Source organism: Equus przewalskii, chromosome 5, assembly GCF_037783145.1.
Source record: "Equus przewalskii isolate Varuska chromosome 5, EquPr2, whole genome shotgun sequence".
In the NCBI taxonomy this organism is placed as follows: Eukaryota; Metazoa; Chordata; class Mammalia; order Perissodactyla; family Equidae; genus Equus; species Equus przewalskii.
The window spans coordinates 27,309,993-27,327,706 of record NC_091835.1 but is presented as its reverse complement, the minus strand read 5'-3'; positions in this window follow the sequence as shown (position 1 = coordinate 27,327,706).

Genomic DNA, 17,714 nt, shown 5'->3' with positions numbered 1-17,714 from the left:
GCCACACGCCAGGGGACCGTGTAGGGGATAAGGGGTCCTGGCTGTGGACCCCTCAGTGGCCCTGAGCTGGCTCACACCCTCTTGGCTGTAGTCAGGGAGACCCTGGAGGGCACTGACTCAGTTACCCTAGGATGAGGAGCCCTCGAGAAGTCCAGGAGTCCAGCGGGAAGTTCCAGACGACATCAGAGCAAGACGGGGGCACCTCGGCCTCCAGCCACAGGCCATCACATCCCCCTGCTCTCCCCTTTTCCTCTCCCCCTCCTTCTTTTCTCTCTCTCTCCCTGTGTTTCTCCCTCCCCCTCACTAAAAGTGTCAGCATCTCAAGGCTTTGCTGGGATTGGTCTCCGCCCATGAATGGACACTGCGGTGGGACAGGCTCAAGGCTCTGGCTGTCCAGAGTCCAGGCCCGACTTCCCCACAGGTCAGGGGTGGCTTTCCCTCCACTGGACCAAGGTCTAGGGACACAGGTGCCCTGGTGCTGCCGTAATCAGAGCAAGCATCTCTTCTAGGGAGGCAGAGCCAGCGGTCCCTCCAAAGGGCCCCCTGCGGAAGGTAGGACGGAGGACTGGGGGTCAGCTTCATCGGTGAATCCTGATTTCCTCTTCACTGGTCCACAGAACGTTCTGTGACAGGAAAGAGGCACACAGGTAGGAATGAATACGTGACAGGGCCATCACGTCCAGCCCTGGCCTGGAGGCCAGAAGGTCTTTAGGAACTGACAGTGCCGGGATGTGGGCATTTAGTGAACAGGCCTGGGCCTCCGCTTATGAAACGTGAAATGAAGGGATCTGACGGGATCGATCCTCAGAGCCGGGATGGGGCGGTGGGCCAGTGTGTAAAGCATGTCAGCCCAGGAGGCCTCTGTCCCCCGGTCATCAGCCAACAGCTCGAGGACCCCTAGGGCAGCGGGATTCAAGGGTCCTGACTTTGTCCAGGTGTACAAGGGCATTTTTGTGATTTCCCGCATCAGAGCCCTTTCCAGTTCTCACCTGGCTTTTGGCAACCCCCTGGTGCAATTCCCCGATCTCTTCAGGCTGGAGGTCACCTGAGCAGCTAGCCATGTTAGACTCTAATTTCTGCTCCTGCGCCTCTGTTCTCAATTCTCGCGTCACAGAGGTCTGAACGTTCATTTATCCATTTATTTATACAAAACTGAATTAAAATTTAACATCAATTATTGGTGATGAGATGGCATAATGTATTTAGTAGCCATTTATGCAATCAAGAAATATGAAAAATTATTTAAATATCAGCGCTGAGGAGCCCGCCCTCCGCCTACCTGCCCCTCATTCCAGCCTACACTCCTGCTCTCTTGCTGTTCCCAGAACTTCTGTTTATCTTTGGAGCACTTCTCTGTCAGCAAGGCGTGCCTTCGTTTTCATAACTTTTTCATTATCCTGTGCACTTTATTCCCCGCTTTCTTGTCGACCTCTCCACTAGTGACGGAAGCCCAGTGGCCACAAACCCCACGTGTGCAGGACCTGTCTTCAAACTCACGCCAACAACAGCCTTGGCAGAGTTCACTTTCCTTTATTCTCTCTTTCTGTCTCTTCCCTATGAGCTCAGCCTGGCATTTAAAAGTGGGTTTGTTGTGATAAGCGGAGCAGCCAGGTGCAGTGGGCCGTCAGAGGTTTCAGGTGCACAGAACGCCATCCACCTTAGACGGGAGCCTAAAGCTGGAGGCCCGGTGCTCTGAGAGCTGTCGAGGGGAGGGGTCCGAGCCCACACAGTGCCCACACAGCAAGCCTCAAGTGCCCACTTGCTGCAGATCTGGGATGACAGTGGACCGTCCACCCTCCCTCGGCCATCACACCACCTTGCCGAGTGCCTGTCACAGGAAGCGGGAGCACAGACCCTGGGCGTCCAAGAAAGCGGTCTAAGCAGCAAGTGAGAACTTTATTTTAGCTCTCAGTTTGCCACCCTCCATATATTCCGTGCGCATAATTAAAATGCCGAAGTAACATGCACATTGCTTGCTGTGGAAAACATACCGTCTGGGTCCTGTTCCCCGGTCTGCATCGTGTCTCATGGCACACGACCGCATCCTCCTGGGGGATCGCACTTGTACACACTTGAAAAGTTCGAAACTGGTGCTTTTTGAGAGTGTTAAGATTCAAAAAAGAGTTTCCAGGGTTGCACGGGACTTAAGCAAAAGGAATAAATCTCAGTCTAATTTCAGGGGTTGGTGGAAGTGCTTCCCCTGAGTGTGAACAGAACTTCTGACACACCTGAAACCCTGATGTGTCGGGAGACACGCATTTCACAGCACAGGAACATCAGGTGAACGAAGACAGGCACAGGGTACAGCGGCGAGCACAGATTTTATCAGCAATAAAGATGGCAAACAGGAGAAGAGTCGGAGGAACAGAACTCATTCCCTCCACTTCCCTCTGTACTGAAGGGACTGCGTCTTCTAAAGGGGACGGGAGGGGGGAGCGGGGGTGAAGAAGCACAGAGGGAGGAGGGCTGGCCCACGTGGAACCCATGGGTTTGCCGATGAGCTTCCCACAGGCGCTGGGACATGGCCGCCCTCCGGGTGTCTGACCCGCAGCAGAGTCTTTGCAGCCTTGGTTCTCAGGCAGGTAGAGTCACCCTAGGGTTGTGGCCTGAGCTGTAGAAACACTGTTAATGAAACTTCTCCAATGTTTCGTTGAGCCCATTATATTATAAATGATTATATAATTGTGTATTTCCAAATCAGCCATACATGCCACTTTGATGAACTTCCTGTCGCAAAATGTGTCACTTGCCACCTTTGTGTGTGTCACCTGATCAGAAATATCCTGTGACCCCAGGCGCTGTCCGCACTTTCCATAAACAGATCCATAAACATCCTGAACAAGAGTTCCTTTTCGTTAACGGTACCTGTGTCCTGGCGAAAATGTGCAAAACGCCTTCTTACTCCATTTTTGAGATCCTGGTGTCACAAGCATTGTCGTCTACACAGCATGAGTTCCCTGTTCTCGTCCCGATTCCTGTGCACACGTCTTCATCTGTCCAGGCTGGTGGAGTGACGTACTACAGGCTTTTGCTCTTCGTGAATTCTTCTTAAACAGGCATTAAGGTTTTTAATGAGACGACTGTTTCCAGCTAAATGAAATCACTTTGTCCCTAAAGTCTTCTAAATCCTATAAAGGTCGATGAAAACTAGATAACAGAGACTGAGCCAAATTAAATCCATGTTTAGAACTTGTGCAGAGCATGTAAAACACAGCAGTGGGATCATAGCTTTTCGTCGCGAGTTTTGTGAGATGTCAGCTGGAGAAAACAGGCGCTGTCGAGGAGGCGGGAGGTGGGTCTTAACCAAGCGCACCTTCCCGCTAGGCTCTCGGGACGGACTGAGCAGCGTGATTTAAGGTCCTTTTAGGGCATGGATCCCGTGCTAATAGCACCAATTGAGATCATGAGAGACCAACGTTCTCAGTTGAGGAGAAACAATGGTGACGCCAAAGCAGAGGGTGGAGTGGACAGTATTGACTGGCCAAGAGGCAACAATCAGTGCAGACAGTCACCAAACCTGTGCAGCAGGAGGCGCCGCTCCAGGAGGATGGGCAGGGTGCGGATGAGAGGAAGTGGGAGGGATGTGGGGGCCTCCTCACTGACGAAACAACAGGGACCACAGCAGAAGGGCCACGAGGGAACGGGGTGCTGCTCCATCGATCACTAGTTCATGGCGCGTCAACAGTAAGTCAATAGAGCTGGGACATTATTGATGGTTTCAGACCACAGGGACGGCAAGATGGAGGCACTTTGGGTGGAAAACTGAAGCTGGGAGTCTGTCATTTGTTGACCTTTCTGTAAAGTGCATTAAAATCTTGATTTCTCTAAACAACATTAGAAATAGAGCAGGGCAGCATCACAGCAAACGTATCCTGTGTCCCAGGACATTTATCAACTTGTGTTGGTAAACACAGGGGTCGGAGTTCTGCTTCTCCTCCCAAAACTGCGAGTCTGTTTATCCTAGAGAAACGCGAACTGTGGAAAGTGATCCATGACTGTGTTTAACTCTTCTGCAAGTCAGGGCAGCCACTGTTAGACTTTAATTAACTGGGTTTCACGGGGATGTGGAGATAACCGACTGAGTCTCGAATCAGGGAATAAATAATTCATGGGGACACAACAGGGGCTGAAACAAAACAACAGCCTCGGAAAACAAACCATTCCTACGAATAGTTGTCAACTCAACCCTACGGACGGGCACTGACGCAGCACCTGGTCAAAGACCCGAGCATTCTGGGCCTGACGGATGGCAGCTGCTCCTTCTTTGGGCTGTTGGAGCATCTCACAGCGATGAAGGGGGACTCCAGCATCCCAAGGTCAGACTCCATCCGGATCCACTCCACTGAGATCCCACGGACTGCTTCCCGTTCTCTCTGTGCAGAAGAAGGTTCTGCACAAACCAATAGGCTGGGCCTGGTCTGGAATCCTATAAATCAGCAGAGAAGAAAGCGTTCATCTCTGGTTAATAGAAATAAACACAGCCACAGTGACTGTCTGTCCCGAGCCTGGATGGACAACGTTCTACAAAATACACAGAATAGGGCATTGAGTCCAAGCAGTGGACACGGACCCCGCCCCCACCCCGCTCTCACCACAGTCCTCTGGAGCCCAGCTCAGGACTGAGCCATGTCCCTGAACCTCCTTGCTTGGGAGGAGCCCGGTTGGAGTTGGCCTGGAGCGGAATTTGCTCAAGATCTGGAAGGGCAAGTGAAGCCAAGAGAAGCCAGCAGCCTCTTCCCTCTGAATGTCACCGGTTGGGGGACACAGGTGGACCAGAGTTTTCTGCTAGCCCTCTCTCTGGGTCCAGCTCTTCCCTCAAACCTTGCAGCTGCTGACTGACGCAGGTGAGCGGCTGTGGGTCCACCTAGGCAATGACTCCCCGTGGACTCACTCAGCTCCCTTTGCAGTCACTCTGCCGTGCACAGAGGCCTCGCTTCCAGGATGAAGTGACTGACCACTTTGTTACCGCACAAAAATGGGGTGTTCCTACCTAACGCGAATTAAAAAGCCAATTAATTACGGAATCAGCTTTTGGGGAGAGAAGTCAGCTTTGCTCTTCAAGATGGATCTGCAGGGAGACGGGGCGTGTGCCCTCGGATCTGTCTCCCCAGTTCAGGATTTGGGGTGGAATTTAAGAGTTCGGGGAGAACAGTCTGTCTCACGGAGACGATGGCCGGACAGGTTTCAATTGGCCGGCTTCAAACATTTCTGGTGAGGGGTGGAAGGAAGTTTGACACCAGGTCGTCCTGGATGAGGAAGCCCTCACTTCTGACGAGAGTCCGACTTTGGAGGTCCAGTCATGTCCTGGGCCTTTCGTTCCACGGGGCGGAGGATCTTTGGTTCCGTGGTCATTTCGGGTCAAGATTTCTTCTTCTGCACGTGCTCTGGCTACGTGACAGTGCACATTTTCTGAATGACAACTTCTTAATCACTCTGTTGGTAAGAGACGGGGTCTGTTGAGCCCCAGACGGGCCCATGGTTACAGCTTCCGGGTCCTCTAGCAGCATCCTCAGACCCCCACTTCTTCACTTGACTGTTCAAGGACAAGCTGCTGTAAGTCTCTGATCCCATAGCTCCTCATGGTTCTGCTTCTGATTAGATCCTGACGGACACAATATCCACCGTAGAACATTTAGAAAAAGAAATAACCCCAGCTTACCCCTTCTTCTATTACCCAGAAATAACTTTTGTTCACATTCTGGCGTCTCCTTTACTTGTTTGTGTGTTTTGACAAGAGAACCCCACAGTGAGGTGCACGGGGTGACTTCCGGTTCAGAAACGACTGGGTGTGAACCGAAGCCACCTGACTCACGGCCTGTCACGCATACACCGCACGCCTGCCTTACCCGCTGCAACCTGCGCTCCTGAGGCGGGAATGCACCCCTCCTGCCTGTCCCCAGCGCCCTATCGGGAACCCCCGTGTCAGTCCCTTTCCAGACTTCAGTCATGCTGCCCGCGAATTTGCAGCTGGACGCCCCTCTGAGACTCTGACGAGTGCGTATAGGGGGGTGCTGATGTCTGTTCTTCATTCTGAAAAAGTACGAGACCGCGCTGAACACCCCGCTTCTCTGGACGCTCCCTTCCTGCGTAGAACCTGGCTTCCCAGGTACCATCCTCACCCTGGCTCAGGTGGACCTCACCTGTCTCTCGGCTCTGTGACCCCTTCTAGCAGATGATGGCACCTTGGAAGGGGGTCCTGGGCATCCTTGATTTATAGCCGGTGGTCAGAATAACAAGTGTCCTTGGCCTTGCAGTTGGCGTCTGCAGTGGGGGACAGTTTGTGGGACTCAGCCATTGTGCTGTGGGCTCTGCAATGACTCTGGGTAGTTAATTATGGAACAACCATTTGGCATCTGGAGAATCAGAGAATTGCTGTTGGTGTCAGAAATCACCCCACCGCGAGTCTCACTTACTACAGATCGATAAGCTGATTCAAATTGAAGAAGTTTCTTTTCTCCCCCCGGAAGTACCACTTCACTGTCTGTTATAACCCAGATACAGGGCGAGACCATGCCCAGGGTCCCTGTGCTGCACAAGCATCTCTAAGAGCATCTCCTCTTACTGTAACCAAATACTAACTCTGCATTAGGCAGGGCTGGCTCTCAGATGGACGTGGGGGTGACGACAGGCTCAGCTCCTCGCTTCAGCTCCTCGCCACATCGCGTTTGCATTTTCAAGGGGGAAAGAGTCATTTGGGAAGAACAATTGCAGAGACCTGACGCCCACCTTGGAAGCTAAAACTCCTTCAGCGTCTTTGGCAGCTGGGGTGGACGTATGAAGTAATGGTTCAGACTCCCCGAGAGAGCACAACACACAGAGCCGACGTGTGCTGTCCTCTTGGGGCTTCTCAGACTCCACAGACGGGGAAGGACGGACAAGGCACGTGGACGTGGGTGTGGGGCATAAGGACAGAGTATATGGTTGTTCAATTCTTTTTGGTAACAGTAGAAAAGATCAGCTTCTGTGGGTGACAAGGAGAAATAAAGAGTCATAGGTTTAAAGAAAGAATTAACAGGTTTGAACGGACTTCCGTCTCCACCTCCCCCACTGCTGTCAACAGCCACACCACTGGTTAAGGATGCCGCATGCCACTATCCTGACAAAGAAACTGGTCTGGTCCAAGGAACCCTGTCCACAAAATGCCAGAAATAGGAAAAAAGCAATAAACCAACCCCACTCAAAGTGACTGGGAAAAAGAAAACAGAAAATGCTAATCATAACATGTAGGTCACATAACTTTCTGCCATAAAACAACCACCAAACAGAAAAATGCTGTAAGACTACACTACAAAGTGAATTAAACATTTCAAATAAGAATTTGAGTTTTTGATAAAAAGAATCCTAGGGGCCGGCCCCATGGCCTAGTGGTTAAGTTCAGCATGCTCCACTTCAGCCACCCAGGGCTCACAGGTTAGGATCCCGAGTGTGCACCTATGCCACTCATCAGCAGCCATGCTGTGGCAGCAACCCACATACAAATTAGAAGAAGATTGGCACAGATGTTAGCTCAGGGCCAATCTTCCTCACCAAAAAATAACAACAATCCTAACCTAACCCCCTCCCACAAGTAGGCATAGAAAAGCACCAAAAATCAAGAAGAAATGTAACAGGATGTAATTTGTCACAAGAACAAAATTGAATAAAAAGAAAAAATAGAAATTAGGAATAAATGACAAGGTGCCCAAGGAAGAATAGAATCACATGAATTTAGTAAGAAAAACTCCTGAAGGGAGGCAAGAAAATCATCTAGAGAATGAAAATTAGTGAATGAGAAAGTGGAAAGGTCAGTGAGAAGGACGTTGGAAGGAGAGGAGGAGAATGTCCAGAGTCTGCAGAACCAGAGCCGAGCGAGCAGGAGGGCACAGGAGGAGCTGATGGTGGGGATGCAGCTCAAACACTCTCATGAAAGAGAAATATCAACCTACGCTTTCCTGGGGAAGCAAATCTGCAACGTTCAACTGCAAGACGGATGCCACTGAAACTATTCGACTTTAAGAAAAAGGAAACTTCCTGGGGCCTCCAGGCAAGAAGAGCAAATGAAATGCAAGAACAAGGTGGAGAGGTCGGAAGTCGGGGTCTCCAGGGTAGCGTGATGGGTCCCGCCCCAGCGGGGAGAGTTTAAGGAACACAGGGAAGTGGGCACGAGCAGCACTTCCACCCCCGGCCAAGCTGTATTTCAAGTGTGAAAACTGTAGAAAGAAGGGTTCTGAAAGTTAGGGAGCTCAAGGAGTGACTTTCCATGGAAACATGCCAGAGAATGAGGTTCATCTAAATTAGAGATAACTGGGGAAACTGGTAAGCGGGATGACGGTGATCATCTCTTATTTAAGTGTAGGACTAAGACGGAAACGTGAATAGAGTGTGAGTGTTTGTGTCCTGAAAAGGGAAAAAGGAAAATGAAAGGCAAAGAAGAAAAAACATGAGCATAAAGAGTGAGGGAGAGAGGAAAGCAGGGTAAGGTCTCTGCAGGAGAATGCAACTGTAATTTGGGGAAAGCAACTATGCCTTAAACAGGAAACAAAAAGAAATAACCAAAAAAAGAGAAATAAATATAAATTACAGTTAGATAAAATTAATAACATCTCATTAAGTAGTCAATCGGCCAGTCACAAGTAGAAGGACATATTACAGCGCATATGTATCTGACATAGGATTTGTCCAAATCAGGTCCCTTTGCCGCCATCCCATTGCAACTGCAGATGCGCGATGTGTCCTCTAGTTTCACTTTCTCCGAAAGGTCATGTAAATAGAGTCACACATTACGTAGCTCTCAGTCTGGCCTCTTTCTTTCGGCGTAACACACCTGGGGTTCATCCATGTTGTGTATGTGGGGAGTTTGACATCTCTATTTCTGGGTAGCACCCCGTTACGGGAACATATCACGGTGTGCTGACCCAGCCCCCAGGGGGAACACTCGGGTTGTTTCCAGTCTTTAGTGGCCTCAGATGAAAGCGCCAGGCACACTCGCCCTCAGGTTTCCATGTGAACGTGGGTTGCCATCTCAGAGAAAACCAGGGTTTTCGGAGAAACACCAGGGTTGGCACCGCTGGGCACAGCTGCCGAGCGGTTTTCAGAGTGGCTGCACCATTTACGGTCCCTCCAGCGGAGGAGGAGAGCCCAGGACTCTGCATCCTCGTAGCAATTGCTGTTGTCAAATGTCACACTGAACTCAAATTTCACTGTAGCTTTAACTTAGATTTCCCTGATGACTGACAGTGTTGGTTGTCTTTCTATGTTCGTATTCACCTCCCATCTGTCTTTATTGATGAAGCGTCTGCTCAGTTCCTTTACCCAATTTTCAGAGGGTTGGGGTTTTTTCTTACTGTTAAGAGCTGTTTATCTCTCTGGATACAAATCCTTTACTAGACATGGGGTCTGCACGTATTTCCTCCCAGTCTGTGTCTTATCTTTTCATCCTCTTCCCAGTGTCTTTTGAAGAACAGGAATTCCTAATTTTGAAAAAGTCTGATTTACCGATTTTTCTTCTATGGATCATTCTTTTGGTGTTTATATCTAAGAACACTTTGCCTAACCCAAGTTCACAAAGATTTTCTCTCGTACTTTCTTCTGGAAGATTTATAGTTTAAGGTTTTTCATTTAGAACTATTGTCTACTTTGAGTTAAATTTTTGTGTATAAATTTTGGGGACGTATGGATTGAAGTTCACTTCTTTGCATAGAGATATCCGATGGCTCTGTCCTTTCCTCACTGGATTGTCTCTCCATCTTTGTTGAAAATAGCTGACCCTCTGCATGTGGGTCTGTCACAGGGCTCTGTGCTCTGGTCCTTCAGTGTCACTGTCTTGATTACGGTGGCTTCTACCGTAAGCCTTGAAATCAGGTGCTTAAGTCTCCCATTTTTGTTCTTTTTTTCCTAAATCATTTTGGTTATTCTAAATCCTTTGCCTTTCCGTATATATTTTTTGGAAAGAGCTTGTCAGTTTCTACCCAATAATCCTGCTGGAATTTTGCTAGGAACTGCATGCAATCTGTAGACCAATTTTGGGAGAATTGACATTTCAGGAATGTTGAGTCTTCACCCCACGAACCCAGAATACCTCCTCCTCTGTGTCTGTCTGCTTTGATCTCTCTCACTGTTGTAGCTCACACTGTACGGAACTCACACAGGTTTTATAAGATGCATAAATTCTGAACTATTTTATCTTTTTGGTACTAAACTATAATAATTTTAATTTCCAGCTCTTCGTTGCCAGTGTTAGAAATACACCTGACTTTTGATACATTCACCTTGAATCCCATGACCTTGCTGAGCTCACTCCTTGCTTGTTATGGCTATTTTGTAGAATCTTTGGAATTTCCTGCATAGGAAATTATGGTTTTTTTGAATACAGAACAATTTATTTCTTGCTTTCCAATTTATATCCTTTTAATTTCTTTTTCTTGCTTTATTGCACTGGAGAGGCCCTCCAGTAGGGTGAGATAGGAGTGGCGTGACTGAGCCACATCCTTGTCTGTTCCTGGTCTGGGAAGAAGAATTTGGTCTTTTTTAATAAGTGCTGTGTTCGTGTGGGTTTTTATGACAATTTACTTTTAAATATATTTCCATTTTGTTCTGTCTTGGCAGCCACACTTGCTACTGACTGCCGTGTCTTTAGAATTCATAATTCTCTCTTACAATCCCTTCATGTATACTTATCAGTAAAAATTCTGTCAAATACTGCCTTAGAAACAGAGTATGCAATTTTGTATAGTATTGGACCAGCTACTGTTTTCACGATTCTCAACTCTCGGGTGGCAGCTCAGAGTAATAACCGTCATGGTGGTCTGACGTGACCATTAAGGCTGAGGGATGAGTAAGAACATGTAATTAATCTGAGCAGACTAATTAATTTTACACTTTGGCTGCATATGTTAAAATGTCAGTAAAATAAACAGGTACAGACAATAGAATAATAAAATATAGTATTTTAAAATTGGATTCGTAGATCCTCCCTTCCTGCTGTGTCATCGGTGTGTCAAACATGCACATTTACAAGTGAGATGCTTAAGGAAGTGGCGGTCATTTAGGCAGCTGTTAAGATTTTAACAAGATGAGCGGATTTTTTTCAGGGATTCTGAATTTATTTGGGTGAGAGGAGGGAAAAGGCAGATTTTCTTTCTTTTCGACCAGCATCTCTGCTCAGCTCTGACCCTCGTTTACTCGAGACGATGCAACAGTTACTTGTCACTGTTCTTTCTACGTGTCTGTGACACCAGTTAAAACAATTACTACAACATGACGAGAGAGGATGCAAGCCCCCTGCTAAGATTTCCTAGATGTCCTAGTAAGTTCCCAGCCTGTGAGTTTCCCTTTCAGACATGGGGCATGGGGCTCAGAGTGGTCAAGGAACTTCCTGTGTTTGCACAGCAGATAGAAGAAAGCGGGATTTCAGGAGAGCAGGAAGGTCAGGCTCTATCACCACCCTCTCGGGCACCAGCCATCTTCCCAGCAAGAGTATGAGTAGGGGACCCTCCAGGCAGAACACAGGTCCCAGGAATGTTTGCTGGAACCACTGAGTCTAGGACCTGGACGCAGCTTGCTCCAAGGCTGACAACCCCATCAGAAGCCTTGGTGGAGCCCCTTCTAGTCCCTGCCCATAAAACATGCAGCCCAGCTCTCCACGCGTTAGCACAATTTAAAACCCCCAAGTAGGGCTCAGCCCCATGGCCAAATGGTTAAAGTTCCATGTGCTCTGCTTTGGTGGCCTGGGTTCACAGGTTTGGATCCCGGGTGTGGACACACTCCACTCATCAGCCACGCTGTGGCGGCAGCCCACATACAAAATAGAGGAAAACTGGCACAGACGTTAGCTCAGGGACAATCTTCCTCACCAAAAAAAAAAAAAAAATCACCAAGCAAGGTCACTGCCACTGCAGACATCCCTTCATCGTTTGGCAGGTGAAAGCTTCACTGATATGACCAAGGGTCAGGGCTGGGCGGCCTTCCTCAGTTTCAGAAGGCTGAGCCATTGGGCACACTGATGCCTGTCGTGTGTCATTTAAAATATTTTTCTGACTTAATTACGTCCCATTAAATTAAAAATCAGGTCTTTGCCGCAATTTGGAGACTCTGTTTGATAGAACTATAAAACAGTTTTATGCTATGCTTATCTAGATATAATTGCCCTCCACCAGAACACGCATCTGTCAATTACACAAAGGCTTCTGTTCAGTGTAAACCCACAGAAACATTGGCCACAGACTTTGAGTTATTGGGTCCTTGGATCTTCTCACGCTTGTCTATCGTTGCAGCTTTATATGGAAGAATAATGATCTCTTCTATTAGAAATAACACTCAGCAAGTGAAGAGGAGATAATTCTCATTTATTCTTCTCTAATCTTCAGCTTCACTTGACTGCATTTATTTCAAGACATCTGTAACCAGCTTTGCAATTTCAAAATCTTGATGTTAACCCCAACCTCGCCCAAAAAGTACACCAGCCTTTGAATTCCCTTCTGAATTCAGGAACAGATTAGGTGATGACCTTAGTAAAATAAGCATGTATTGGGCTTCCACATCTATGAAAGAAATGAAGACGGATGTGGTTTGATTCCCCACCAGTGGCTGAGGGTCTGAGTGTGAAAACAGTCAACGTCACAGGAATCTATTACTCCAATGATCCATCTGAATGTCCAGAGACTTGCAAGACACACATCAGGAAAGAACATGGTTCTCGAGTGAAGACTCCTGGGGCTCATTTCAGATACACTGCCCGCTCGCCTTGAAACCTGTTGGCTGTACATCTCTCACCAGAAAAAGAGCAGAGCCTCCCTTCTGCTCTTCCCTGACTCTCTCCCGGTGCCCAGAGCAGGGTCACAGAGGGACCCCAGCGGGTCCAAGCTCCACTTGAAATATCCTTCTGCCCGGTGCCCTCTTCTCGAAGAATCCTGGATGCTCAGCCTTCTAAGGACAGAGGCCCTGGCCCCCGGCACAGGTTGGTGCATGGGGCGGGGATGCTCTGAGAGCAGCTGAGCAGGGTCCCCAGGGCTGCAGCTGTGCGTCCCAGCCCGGGGCAGGTGGCACTGGTGCTGTGGTGACAAAACGCACACGTTCGACGGTGCGGACCTCTCTACAACTCTGTGAGGCAGCTAACATCACCCCATTTCACTGGTGAGGAACTGAGGTGCAGAGAAGTTAAACACCCTTAAAATGCACAGCTCTCTCATGTCAGGTGGGGCACAGACCCAGACGGTGCGGCTCCAGAGCCCATGCTCTAATTCCTAGCTGTCTGTCTGTGCATTTGGCCGTCACACCGTGCTTCTAATGCAAGATTTAACACCTAATTCCCAGTTCCCATTTTAAATTCCTACTAGTTGGGAAAATAAAATCCTCCTGTCATTTGAAAATGGCCCAAGAACTGACATTTAAAAAAATGATTTCTGCGAACACCTGCCGTCCACGTCTCCACCTTCGCCAGCTCTACACTTGATCTCCCCATGAACCCGGCACCTGCCAGAAAGCGGTTCATTCGTTGTGAGATGAGAGAATCAGAGTCCGCCTCTGCCCGCGAATCAGAAGCAATTACCCGGACGTGAGTCTAATCCCACTGCGTCTTGTTTCAGCTGCTTTGGGGTCTGCTTCCTAATTTGCACTTTAAAATTCTGGAAAGTCTTCAGCCAGCTGCATGAATAATTTTGTTCACAAATAGGGATGCGGGTACCAGACGGAGGATGGAGCATGGCTGGAGGGCATTCAGGGCTGTGCCTCACTGCCTAATTTCCACATGTCAATCATCCCATTTGAATATGCTGGCTTGAAAATTATATTAAAATTTCCTGATCATTCTGTCCAGACCCTGTGGATTTAAATAACTTTTTGAAATTCACATTTGAGGCACTAGAATTTTAATTGTTTGATTTTTGGTGCTATTGTCAAACTGCTTTTCTGGCATTCTTAAACTGGGTCAGGATAAAGGAACTATTTTTAATATTAGGCCAATGCAGGTGCTTGGTTTTCTGCTTAATAAAGGGTAAAGATGTGGAAGAACCCTGTCTATGGTCACCAAATGACTAATTCATTGCAAACTGTCAAGACAAATTCAATGACCACGGTTTGCATTCAGCTCAGGAGCTGGCTCATCGAGCGTGGCTCCAGGTATCATGTGGGAGATTTGCACAGGTGTTGCATTTAAGCCCCATAGAAACCAAATTAGCACAGACTAACTATCCCCCATCCTGTAAACCAAGGTCAGAGCTGCAACCTGCCATCCCCGAGGTCTCCAGCCTGCACACTTTGGATCCAGGATTCTAAAAGAGGCCGACCAGTGGGAGATTTCCTGTGATTGACCTCTGCTTTCTTCTCTCTCAGTCAACTGGTCAACCACGTGACCACAAAAGAAGACAAGGGGTTTAACTAACTCACCAATCACCGTAAATGATCATTAATTTTATTTGCCAACTTGGCTAGGCCGTGGTCCCCAGATGCTTGGTCAAACATCAGTCTAGATGGCGCTGTGAAGGCATTTTTTTAGATAAGATTAACATTTAAATCAGTAGACTTTGAGCAAAGCAGATTATCCTCCACAATGTAAGTGGCCTCATCTAATCAGTCAAAGGCCTTAAGAGAAAGACACTGATCTTCCCCAAAGAAGAGAGAATTCCCCTCCAGACGGCCTTTAGGCTCGAGCTGCAAGACCAGCTCTTCCTGGGTCCCCACCTGCCAGCCTGTCCTGCAGAATTCACGCTTGCCAGTCCCCACAAGCACGTAAGCCAATTCCTTAAAGTAATTCTAGATAGATAGACAGACAGACAGATAGATAGATAGATAGATAGATAGATCAGTCCATCTACAGATTAGATATAGAAATAGGTATAGATATAGATTTATCTCCTATTGGTTCTGTTTCTTTGGAGAAACCTGACTAATGCACCACACAAGAGGCCTTCTGACCCTCCAATCCATTCTCAGCTTCACGTTAGTTTCCGCTAACATTCAAAAAGCACACATCAAATTCTTAGCATGCGCCCTAAGGGAGCTTGCTGTCTGGGAGGAGCTCTGTGACAGGCATGGTAAATGGTCAGAAAACCAACTGAACATGCTGGACACAGTGTAGGAGCACAGACAAGGATTTCTCTCATTGGAAAAGACGTGGCTTCTATCAGGAGACTTAATGGAGAAAGTGATCGTCAATCCAGGTTTTGCAGCTCGGACAGATACGTTTACGACAGGAGGAGTCCCAGGCTTACTTCTCAGAGTGGTCCAAGGGGCAGTGAGATGACGTGTGACACGGGCATCTTTGGAAACCGTGAATGAGTGGCTGAAATGGAGGGCTCGAAGGGAGCTGGTGGAAGACATGACCAGAAAGACGTAGGAGACCACACCAGGGGGTGGCCTTGAAGATAGAAGGAATTTAGAATTTTATTCAAAATGGGGAGTTATTAAAGGATTTGAGTGGGAAGTAGCACAATTAATCAAAAATCTTATTGAAAGAATAAGGATGAACAACGTCATCTACCAGTCACCTCGGGTTTCCCAGTGTCAGGGCAGGTGGGGTGTCCTGTCCGTACTTCCACATTAGCACCTACAGCATCGTGCACACCCCCTCTCCCAAATACCTGGGATGAGGTAGGATCTTGGCTGAACTTTGCTTCCCTGGTTCTTAGCATGATTCCTGTGGCTGCTCAATAAATACTTGTCATGAGACTTAGCACATAAGCCAAGACTCAAGACAGTATCAGTGGGGTAAGTAACACTCAAGTTACTACTGACGGGGCTTAGGTCCACGCAAGAGAGGATGCTAAATAACCAGAGCAAGGTGATGATGTGGGATTTGGGGAGAAGGGGAGAAGTGGGGAGGTTCTGAGATGGGGAATCAAGAACGTGCCGAGGGCCATGGATCAGGGACCACAGATCAGGGACCATGGATCAGGGACCACAGATCAGGGCCAGAGATCAGGGACCACAGATCAGGGCCAGAGATCAGGGACCATGGATCAGGGACCACAGATCAGGGACCATGGATCCGGGACCACAGATCAGGGCCAGAGATCAGGGACCACAGATCAGGGACCATGGATCCGGGACCACAGATCAGGACCAGAGATCAGGGACCACAGATCAGGGCCAGAGATCAGGGACCACAGATCAGGGCCAGAGATCAGGGACCACAGATCAGGGCCAGAGATCAGGGACCACAGATCAGGCACCATGGATCAGGGACCATGGATCAGGGACCACGGATCAGGGACCACAGATCAGGGCCAGAGATCAGGGACCACAGATCACGGCCAGAGATCAGGGACCACAGATCACAGCCAGAGATCAGGGACCATGGATCCGGGAAGCCTCTGCTAATTCACAGGGAGGTGAGTCAGCAAGAGCTATTGCACAGTGGTGTGAGCAGGTGTGGTCTACACACAGCTGGGCCACAATTGGCTGGCCGTTGAGCTGCACTAGATGCCAGAACTGAGTTCGAATCTCTTGTAGACGTGGTCCTCAGGCTGCAGGCCCCCTGGGTCACCCTGTTTCTTGGGAAAGTCACAATAACAAGGTGTTGAGAAGAAAGTTGATCATTTTATTCCAGACAGAATTCCTCAGTGGATTCAGCCCTTTCAAGACAGCAACACCCTATTCTAGGAGAGACAAGGCCAAGTAAGACCCCAGACACAACCAGAGAAAACTCAACGTGAGGTTGCTGTACACCCTTCACAGGATGCCCAGCAGCATTTCATGTGCTAGGGGATTTCCACGAGTTTCTTTTATGACCCATCATGGGTACCAGAATCATGTTTTATCCACCGTGTCATGTTTGTTCTTCATTTATTCCTACAATTACATTCGACCTTCAGGGGCACTGAGCTGGGAGCTAAGTGACTAAGGACAAGCAGCCACACAAGCTGTGCCAGGCCATCGAGGCGTTTGCATATGGTGCCCTCCACACTAGAGCCGCCCTAACAAAGCACCACAAACTGGGGGCTTGAAACAGCAGAACTTTGTCCTCACACTTGCAGAGGCCGAGTGTCTGCGATCACGGTGTCGGCAGGTCCATGCTCCTCTGAACCTGTAGGGGAGGGTCCTTCGTGCCTCTTCCAGTGCTGGTGGCCCCAGGCATCCCTTGGCTTGTGCTCAGTTTTTAGAATAAAGTCACCTTCTAGGTCTGGCCTGAGGGATGCCTCACAGCACGGAGGCGACTGCACCCTGTTTCTCGTGTATCAGTGAGCAGGATGCGAACAACGTACTAGTAACTCTGACAATTTGAATATGTTGTGAGAACGCTTCTGATATAGCCATGTTTTTGGCCATCACGGCCTCAAAAACAGGACAGGGGGTGCTGACGCAGCCTGTCCTTGGTTTCCACAGCTCTAAGCAAGTCTCACAATTCACCTATTTTCTCTCGAAACTCTCAGTGCTTCTCCCTTGATCCCCGTCTCTCCATGACCACTTGTAACGTCCGAAGTGTCCTTCTCTTCCTTTGTCACTTCACCAGGAAAAGAGTCTTCCCATTAGGTAATTTTCTCCTCTATTTAAGTAAATTATTTTATCCAACGTTAGCTGCTCTTCCTAATAATTTTGACTTATTGCATGAAACACAGCTTGCCTTAATTAATTTGGCATTTCAGGCCATTTAAGAAGCTTCAATTTATGATCATTTGAACGTGTTCTAATGAGGTTTCATAAAGCGATGGATCCATTATCTTTTGCAGAAAGATTTTCTGTACTTGAAATCGTTCATTTCCAAGACAGCTTATGTCCAACTTGGAAATCGATCTCACAAG